Genomic DNA, 10,151 nt, shown 5'->3' on the forward strand with positions numbered 1-10,151 from the left:
AGCAAATGTTCATGGGACAGATATTCTCGAAGATCCCGGAAAAATGGCTAATTAGGAGATTCACACACGTACGTAACACCGCATGTCCTACACGATCACGTGACATCTCTCGTGTACGGCCATGACACTTCTTTTCTCATATCGGGGAGTAACGGAGAGCGCTGACAAATGCAAATGAATCCTCCTCTATGGTAAACGGCATCCCAAGCGAACGTTTGTAGGGCAAGGTCTCAAGACCAGACCAGATTCTCAGCTGAACGTAAAAAATATGATACAGGCAACTGCTCCAAACGCTCGCGACCAATCGAGAGCGGATTGCGTTTATCTCTTTCTAATTAGTTTCGTTTTCTTATAACCTTTCGTATGCACGCATTAGCCTCGCCTTTTTCTTATAACAACACACACGGAAATAAAATGGCGTTATTGACAACTGCCGATAATGTACTTAAAGTGTGTTAGCTTTCGTGCGGGTCGGACGTGTCTGTGAAAAGTACCTGACTTGCGCGATGTTCAAAGTGAATACGAAGAAGAGGAAGGAAAAGGAGAAAATAAATACTGCAGAAATTAAATCAAGTAAAGGGAAGGTCAAACTATCATACGAACATTATCTCATAATTGTCGAAGCAGCACGTAAAGATGAAACACTAGATAAAATACTGGGGAAGGATGAGTCAACCCAAATCGAGAGAGAGTCAGCAACCTGCGGACATTGCTCTGGGGAAGTTGATGAGGAAGGAACTTGCTGTGAAATGTGTGACGTATTGTTCCATTATGAATATTCAAGTATCGAGGTCAGATACACACCCAAACTTCGTAGTGACAACATATTGTACATCTGTAATAATTGCAAGAGGCCTGAACAAAGAGCACATACAAAACTCATCGAAGATGAACTTGCAGAAATAAAAGAAAACACAGAGATATTACCAGAATTGGTTAAGGATTCGCTCAGAAAACTGGTGACGTAATGATCAACATAGATGAAATCCAAAACAAAATTGACGATGTTGATAAAGATGTAAAGACCGTGACAAACATGGACAAAACTTATGCTGAATCACTAAAGACAAAAAAAGGTGCTTCTGATCAAATCTACAAACGAAGAGAGCACGGCAGCTAATGAAAAAGAGACAAATTATGAGTAACATAACGGCGCCAGTTTGAACAGGTTAAAGCAACAAGAGACGGACACTTATTTATAAGATTTCCAGACAGGAAAAACTTGGAAAAGGCAAAAATCAACAATATCTCAGAAAATCAACAATATAGCAGTAAATGAGAAGGGTAAACTTAAACCAAAAATAAAAGTAGTCCGTGTCCCGAAGGATGAAGATGACATTGTTGATAACATTGTACAGAAAAATCCATGGATAGGTAGCCTCATTTCTGAAAATGACAGCCTGAAAATTGTAAAGGAAATGATAGCCAAAGATGACAAATATAAACACTATATATCATCAAATGCTCTCCACAAATACGAAAGGCTATCTATGAAAGAGGTGACAAATTGTGTAGACTGTATAGCCGTTGCAAAGTATACGGCTGTTACATGCCCTATCAATGCTATAAATGTCAGAATTTGGTCACAGCGCAACAAATTGTGGAAATGACCAAGTTTCCCTAGACGTGGTGAAAATCACAAATCAAATGAATGTGCAACATCATCAAGTGTAAAAATTGTGTAAACAAAGGTCATGGTGATACAAAACAAAACATATGATGGCAATAAGAGCACAGTGTATAAAGAATATGTGTCAAAGGTGAAAAATAATACGGAACATGGCTTTGACTTATAATCTTCTATGTAATTTAATACAAGAAGAAATTAAATTTAAAAAAGAACTGAAGACTCTCCTATTCTGCGGGAGCTACGATACTGACGAGAAAGCACTGAAAGACAATTATAAAATATATATATATAAGAAGCACCTTGGTTTGAAAACGTACAAGGGCCCGCCAGAGAGGGAATTATCCCTGTGGAGGGCTGTACATAAAACCAAACAAAGTGAAATAAAGTGAAACAAAATGAAAGTAAAGCGAATGTCAAAACCAGGTGTAAAATTGTTAAAATTGGCGCACTACTTGTATGCACGAAACAAACAATTAATAGGTAGAAACGCCATATGGTGCGATAATGTGGACATGTCGTCAACATGGGAAACGCCAGACGGTGACATGTTGTGGACACTGTCGTCAACATGTGAGATTTTTAAGAGAAAATGCTGGAAGGGGACAGGGATTATATGAAGAGGTGGTAGAGGGTAAGATAATGTAAGATAATGAACGATATTTACAAAGTCATCTTGATATGATCGTCCCACTACGAGTAAAACCAAGATTGATTCATCGAAAGGGGTTACTGGCGTTGTAAAAAAAGGAGTGTCATTCTTCGATAGCTTTATTCAATATATTCTGTCATACTAAACGATTTTCCTTTAGTTCCTTGAGTTAAAAGCAACTAGAATGCGGTCGACGACAGCCATGCAAATTAAAACAAATAAGAATGAAGAATAACTTTAGTAGGTTACTGCAATATCCTCTTACCACTTGTTAGATGCACTTGTTACTACAAAGCCTGACATCCAAATGCAAGAATATGAAGATATTCTGGTGTCTGTTGCAGGATTCGAGCACGCATCCGAGTATCAGAAAGCGGTCCAGTTATCGACCTGACCACGAGAAGGATAAAATCTCTATTGCTGCTTATATATATATATATAAATATAATATATATAATATATATATATATATATATATATATATATATATATATATATATATATATATATATATATATATATATAAAATATACCAGTCAAATTCAGATACATTTATTACGGCTGAAACAGACCCATCCTACTATCGTAGTCAAGTTGGTGATCGTTTCTATTGCTTTTTAGGCTGAGATATATATTATATATATATATATATATATATATATATATATATATATATATATATATATATATATATATGTGTGTATGTGTGTGTGTGTGTGTGTGTGTGTGTGTGTGTGAGAGAGAGAGAGAGAGAGAGAGAGAGAGAGAGAGAGAGAGAGAGAGAGAGAGAGAGAGACGGAAGGACAGAAGAATTCGGCTGCTGCAAGCGGGGAACTAAGGACCAAGGGCAGAGGAAGACGTCCACAGCAATAACATTGCTTTATTCTCTAACGTTTCAAGAGACATCCGTCTCATTCTCAAAGTTGAAAAGGAGAAACAAATCCACAGTTATGTATGGGTACAAATACATTTAAAAATAAATCTCAACAGAGAGCTTGCAGGAATCTGTTCGGATTCCCCCTTTCAATCTTTTCAATTGAAAGGGGACTCGAGCAGAGTCCTGTGAGCTCACTGTACAGATTTATTTCTAAATATGACTGTGGATTTGTTTCTCCGTTTTTCAAGACTCCTGCTACTCTGAGTATTTTTAATTATCATTATTGTTCAGATCATGAAGCCTATTCACATCGAACAAGCCCCTACCACAGGGGCCACTGACTTGAAATTCAAGTTTTCCAAAGAATGTTGTGTTCATTAGATAGAAGTAACAGAAGGTAAAGGTATGAAGAGATCAGTTATTAGAAAAACAAAAGAAATGAGAAAATTAGTAAATAAATATATGCACGCAAATACACACACACATAATATATACATATATATATAATATATATATATATTTGTATATTATATATATATATTATATATATATATATATATATATATATATATATATATATATATAGAGAGAGAGAGAGAGAGAGAGAGAGAGAGAGAGAGAGAGAGAGAGAGAGAGAGAGAGAGAACACGTCATACTACTGAACCAGAAGCGGACATAACCATGTGATGGAAGTCACGAAGATATTGCTTTCGAGATATCTTAAGATACTTAAGAGTATACCACATGGTGCGTCTAGTAGTCTCAATGATGTGCGGTTAATTTTAGGTTCCTTTCGTCAATATGTTTCGTGCATGGCGATTTTTTTATATGTGTATATATATGTATATGTGTGTGCGTATTAGAAAGGTGATTATCTTTTAGCTTTGTTATCAAAAAGACAGTGCTGGTACTAATCTCGTCTTGCATGTGTTTGGAAAAAGAAATACGGAGGAAGATAAAAATAAGAATGGGCAGACCCACTAACGCTTTCCGAAATGTGCTTGTGGGGTGTTGAATTTTGTCATTGTTGTTGTTACAGATTAAGTTGGCCTTGTACCAGCGCAGGCTCTTGCTCCTAGAGCAGACTGTAACCAATGAAAAGTGCATCTAAAACTTGAAGTTCTGTTACAGTGCGAGAATGAAGCAGAGTAAAATTTTTGTGCTATTATTAAAAAAAAAAAAATAGACCCTTTCACCTGTGACAGGTATTTCAGGCACTGAATCAAGACGCGCAAATTCAACCCTTTTTTCTGAATATTGATGAATGAAAATAGCCATTTTGTCGAGTGACCAGAACATCTTGAGAGGATGGCTTGTCGCCGATTTCATGGGCGATACTAAACCTGATATTTGGGCGTGCCATATTAGCATACTGAGGAAACATAGCGGCTCTGTCTCTGTCCCTAAAAGTAGAGAAGTGTCATCGACATATCTACAGTGTAAGAGAGGAATATTGCTAGATAGCAATTGTCCAGCAATTGCTCCTCTAGTAAACATAAAAATATTGGCAAGGGTCGGGCCTAGTGGGGATGGAATGGAATGGTATATAGAATTTAGGCCAAATGCCAAGCACTGGGACCCATGAGGTCATTCGGCGCTGAAAGGGAAACAGAGTCGAAAGCCTTGAAAGGTGCAACAGGAGGAAAACCTCAAAGCAGTTGCACTATGAAACAACTGTTAGGAGAGGGTCGATAGCAAGACAGAAGAGAGACAGTATAAATGGAGGCACATAAAAGGAATGAAAGGGGTTGCAGCAAAAAACCTTGTAATACCTACAGTGCGCCACGTGAAGTGCACTGACGGCATTACCCCCGCACGGAGGGCCTAGTAGTGACCCAGTTGCCGTTCTTATTCCTTCAGCTTGAGGACAATATGAAGCACCACTGAAAATAAAGGCTGCGTTCCGCACTGACGGCTGTAAAAGTTTCTTAAAATTATCTCTGTTAAAACCCTTAAATAAGTTGCAGCTTGAGTAAAAATTCTGCTCAGAATTGTCTGAGTTGTTTCCCCTCTGTGACATTTGTGAATGAAGATTCAACATGCAGACCGTACATGTACAAATCAAGAGTCTTGTATTAAGATTCTGTTCTTGAATTGCTGCGAGTTCTGTCCAGAGCAATTACTGTTGGCGAAATTAGATAACAGAGGGACCAAAGATGTTTTTGCTAATTTAAAATTTGGTGTATCTTAAAAGGACAAAATGGGTCGAATAGGTAAGCCAGGCTTATGTACTTTATGTAAACCATACAATGTTCCATATGTTGCACCAGGGCTAAGTGACAGTTGTTAAGTATCATTATCGATAACTTTCTGATCAGTTATTTTAAGTGTCTTCATAACTTGGGAGTCATAATATATATACAATACACATAAAATATACATACAGACAGACACACACAGTTATACCTACAGTACACCAAGTAATGTGCACTGCCGGCACTGAAGCACACCCCCTTACTGAAACCAAAAATGATCAATGCCCAGTGACAAAACACTGTAATTCGTGATAAACGTCCCTCTCTTATCCACATGGGCAAACATACAAGCTGACTTTACATTCCGGGCATACGAAGATCTCTCACACTACCTTTCGAGCGCGAACGCGGCAGGGTCTAAAATTAAATGTTTTTCCTAGGGAATTGCTGTCTGCTTCTATTAATGATATCCAATAGGCTCTGGGTCTTTGCTTCGACATTTTTCCTGCCTTAAGAGTACCTCTCTCTCTCTCTCTCTTTATCCCCTCCCCTCTATCTCCAACCTCTCTCTCTCTCGTGGTTAGAAGCCTTGGAAAATCTCTCTCTCTCTCTATTTCCCCCTCTGTTCCCTCACCTCTCTCTCTCTCTCTCGTAGCTAGAAGCCTCGGAAAATCTCTCTCTCTCTCTCTCCATCCCCCACCTCTCTCTCTCTCTCTAGTTAGAAGCCTCGAAAATCTCTCTCTCTATCCCCTACTTCTCTCTCTCTCTCGTAGTTAGAAGCCTCAGGAAAATCTCTCTCCTTTTCTCTCTCTCTCTCTATATCTGTTCCCCCTATGTACTGTAAAATCTCTCTCCCTCGTAGTTAAAATCCTCGGAAAATTTCCCTCTCTCTCTCTTCCCCTACTAAAAGAGTTAAAAACTGGCCTCGTGAGAACGAGGTGGTTTGTCGGAATAATCATATTCTTACAAATTTCAAGTCTGACCATCCTACATACGATCTGTCACGGTGTCAGTAGCCACGGTAATTACGACGCCAGAAAACGTACAATCAATCGATCAGTCTTTGCAATCTGAAACCTTTCTAATGTGAAGGATTACCTGCGGTTGGTAATGGTATATAGTCTTATCGTCACTGAAATCTGGAAATAATCACAGTCCCTTCTCGTTTTGGGAAACTGTCTTCGTCAGAAACCACCCACCCACCCACCCCCTTTATGAATTGATTCAGGCAATTATTAGACTCGTCAGCACAAAGGTAAACAAGGACTTACTTTGCACAGAGGATATGTATTGCCCAAGAAGAGAACACAAAAGACGGATGGCAGGTTTTTCACAGAAAAAAAAAATAGGTAAAGGTATTTCACTGGCTGACAGCTGCTGCCCTCTCGGTATCCTCACTGTTTGTACTGCAAACCGGTTCTGTGGAGAGAGAGAGAGAGAGAGAGAGAGAGAGAGAGAGAGAGAGAGAGAGAGAGAGAGAGAGAGAGCAGGGCTGTAGCCAGTAGAGCGTGTCTACCCAGAACTGCCAGTCGGTCGTTAATGACTTCTTAAAGGCTTCAGATTCTTAAACTGGTTAACCAAATAAATAAATCAGTCATATATATATATATATATATATATATATATATATATATATATATATATATATATATATATACACGTATAATTACCATGTCATTTTCCCCACTGACCAAAACTTCAGGAATGAGGCTGCTAGTCCTGCGTCACCTTTCTCGGCCACCGCTGAATGAACTGGAGCCAGAAGCGATCCGCGGATTAACTAACGTGAACCAAGCACCGCAACATTCAGTGATTCCTAACTACATTCCAATTTATCCTTCCAGGAAATGAAAGCTTCTCATTCCCTGCCTGAAATGACCTCAATAAAAGGGTTACTGACGTTATTCATTATCGTTATGCTTGCCTTCAACATAACAATTCATCGTGAGTATTATTTATACACACACACATTATATATATATATATATATATATATATATATATATATATATATATATATATATAAATATATATATTATATATATATATATATATATAAATATATATATTATACAATGTAAACCAGATGCTGTTGGCACGTAAACCACTGTTTGTATGCTACATCAATAATGCTTTTCATATTATTATTATTATTATTTCTTTTTTTTTTTAATTTCACAGGCAACATCAACAGAATGATGCATCTGCGAAGAATGACGGAGCCCCCTACCAGTCTCAAATCACCAGGAAGAGAGTGGCCCAGCCAATATTTTGGCCCCCAAGCATTCAATCGTTGGAGGACTATTCCATGAAGGATAAAAAACCGCCGAGCTCGAACTTCAGCTGTTTCCCGAAGGCCGACTACGATCCTCACCTTCGCCCTTTAACCAATTTCTTCAGGTGCCAAGTTAGACTTAGACGCTTGCCTCGTTTTTCTTCTTACCTTTGACTGTACGATGTCCGAGCCATTTCGGGTGAAATCTCTCACTAGACTGTCCCATTTGTTCACAGCGTCATTTTAATGATTAATTCTCGGGCCTTTGTCGTTGACTAACTTTTTTTTTCCCGGGCAGAGAAGAATGAATGGCAGAACAGCGAATTCAACATTTTCCTGATGGAGACGTCCTGCAACCCTAGGCCGAGGTACCGCGCCTGGTGTAGTGTCGAGAGGTACCCGTTCGAACTGTTTCGATTTAGAACGCGTAATAATATGTGTGATTTATACGTGCAATGCTTGAATAAGATTTAACAGGTCCGTGGATCGCTCTTGGCTTACGGTGGTGTCGAGAAAAGGGGCGTGGTGCTAAGAATCATTCCTGGATATTTCTGCAAAGCCGCAACCAACCTTCCGAAGGAAAGAGGGACTATAGGCCTAGTGATTTAGAGCTGCAGGGAGAGAGTTTTTCTCCCTTTTAAGAACTTTCATTTTATACTTCATTATCAACACATACAATGCTACATTTATACACAGCAAATATCCTTACGTTAGTGATGTTAGATTCCTAAATTTATACACAGCAAATATCCTTATGTTAATGATGTTAGATTTCTAAATTTATACACAGGAAATATCCTTACGTTAGTGAGTGATGATTTAGATTTCTAAATTTATACACAGCAAATATCCTTACGTTGGTGATGTTAGATTTCATCTGAATAAAGGGACACACGGTAACATCAAGTGAAAATATATTAGAATGCCATCAATTCGTTTTCTTTTTCCATGGGCAATTCATGACAGAAAACATATTAAAATCAGAAACTTCTATAAACATTTGAACAAAATAGAATCTCTCTTTCTCTCATTCGCCTTTTCTTCCTATGGAGGAGGCGGCATGCAAGAGGATAGGCCTAAGTCTCCTGTCTTCAGGGATGAAGTTATTAGGTCCATTCCTTTTTCTAGACCCAACCAGATGCTAGTTTCCATTAATAGCTAAATATTTTGCAGAGCAACAGGTCTGGAACGATCCTAGGCTTAATAAATGTTAGCTGAGAGCTGCACCGCTTTCAGACAGAGCACCAACTTCGGCTGTTCACATTAGGCCTATAACTTACGTATAATTTTTTAAACTGAATCTAGATTTATTGCCAACTTTATACATTAAACTTCAAAGGTGTCGCCCATTGCCCAAGGGCTACTAAGATTCAAAAAACACGCATATACCTTATAAATATATGTATTTATGTTTATGGTTACACACGTGTCTTCCAGCATGGCCAAGCAAAACCCCAAAAATCGTGTGAACGTGATGACGTCACCGGAAGTGGACACCCAAGATGGCCTCGTTGAGCGATTGCTGGAGAAGTACACCAACCTGAGGGTTGTCACCATGAGCCTGGAGGAGGTCTTCCGGGGGACGCCCCTGCAGGAACTTTACGATTCTGGGGCGTGGTATATTGACACCAGTGAGTTTCCTCTGGATGCCAGTTTCTCTCTTACAATAATTCTTTTTTTTTTAACATTATGTGCAGATAAGAAAGCCAACATTCTTTTTTTAACATCAATATCTGTAGATAAGCGAGCTAAATATCTGGTTCAGTTCAATGCTAGGTATAGTGGAAATGATAATGATAAAAATGATGATGGTTATGGCATTATATAAGCATAAATTATAAAGAGGCGAACAGAGCCATCAAAATGCCTTTAGCCAACATCTGATCTTGCAAAATAATATGTATATAATACAACCTATATAGTATAACTGCAACATTAAATGATTCTTTAACACACGATTTACACACGGAACATATCAATACGTTGATGCCAGATGTCATTTCGAATACCGGGAAATAAATTTAATCTACTACGTTTTCTGTTACTGAGCAAAAGTTTCTGTGACAGACAATAATAAATTAAAGGAAAACGAAAAGAAATATTTGAAATTAGATGATGGCGATGACACTTAAAATAAAAAAACAGTGACTATTTAAGATCAGTTGACAAACATTGAACCAATCCCATCACCTTCGACAGAATGGCCGGCGGCTAACCTGGCGACATGATGAGAATGGCTCTCGTTGAACGTGGGCTTTTCCACAGCGACACAGACATCATCTTTATCGCTCCCGTCACGGGATTGCGGAACGTCATCGGGCTGGAGTCCTTCAATTTGGTCAACGGCGCGGCTTTCCATTTCGATCGGCACCACCCGATACTCAAGCATTTCATGGTCTACCTCAGCGAATTTTGACGTAAGGAATTGTGTAGAAAGCTATATATCTTCTCTCTCTTCTGCACTCTTAGCTTGTTAGACTCTTATGAATTCTTCGTTGTTTACGCAATCTATATATCTGACAGGT

The sequence above is a fragment of the Macrobrachium rosenbergii genome, chromosome 1 (assembly GCF_040412425.1).
Source record: "Macrobrachium rosenbergii isolate ZJJX-2024 chromosome 1, ASM4041242v1, whole genome shotgun sequence".
Taxonomy (NCBI): domain Eukaryota; kingdom Metazoa; phylum Arthropoda; class Malacostraca; order Decapoda; family Palaemonidae; genus Macrobrachium; species Macrobrachium rosenbergii.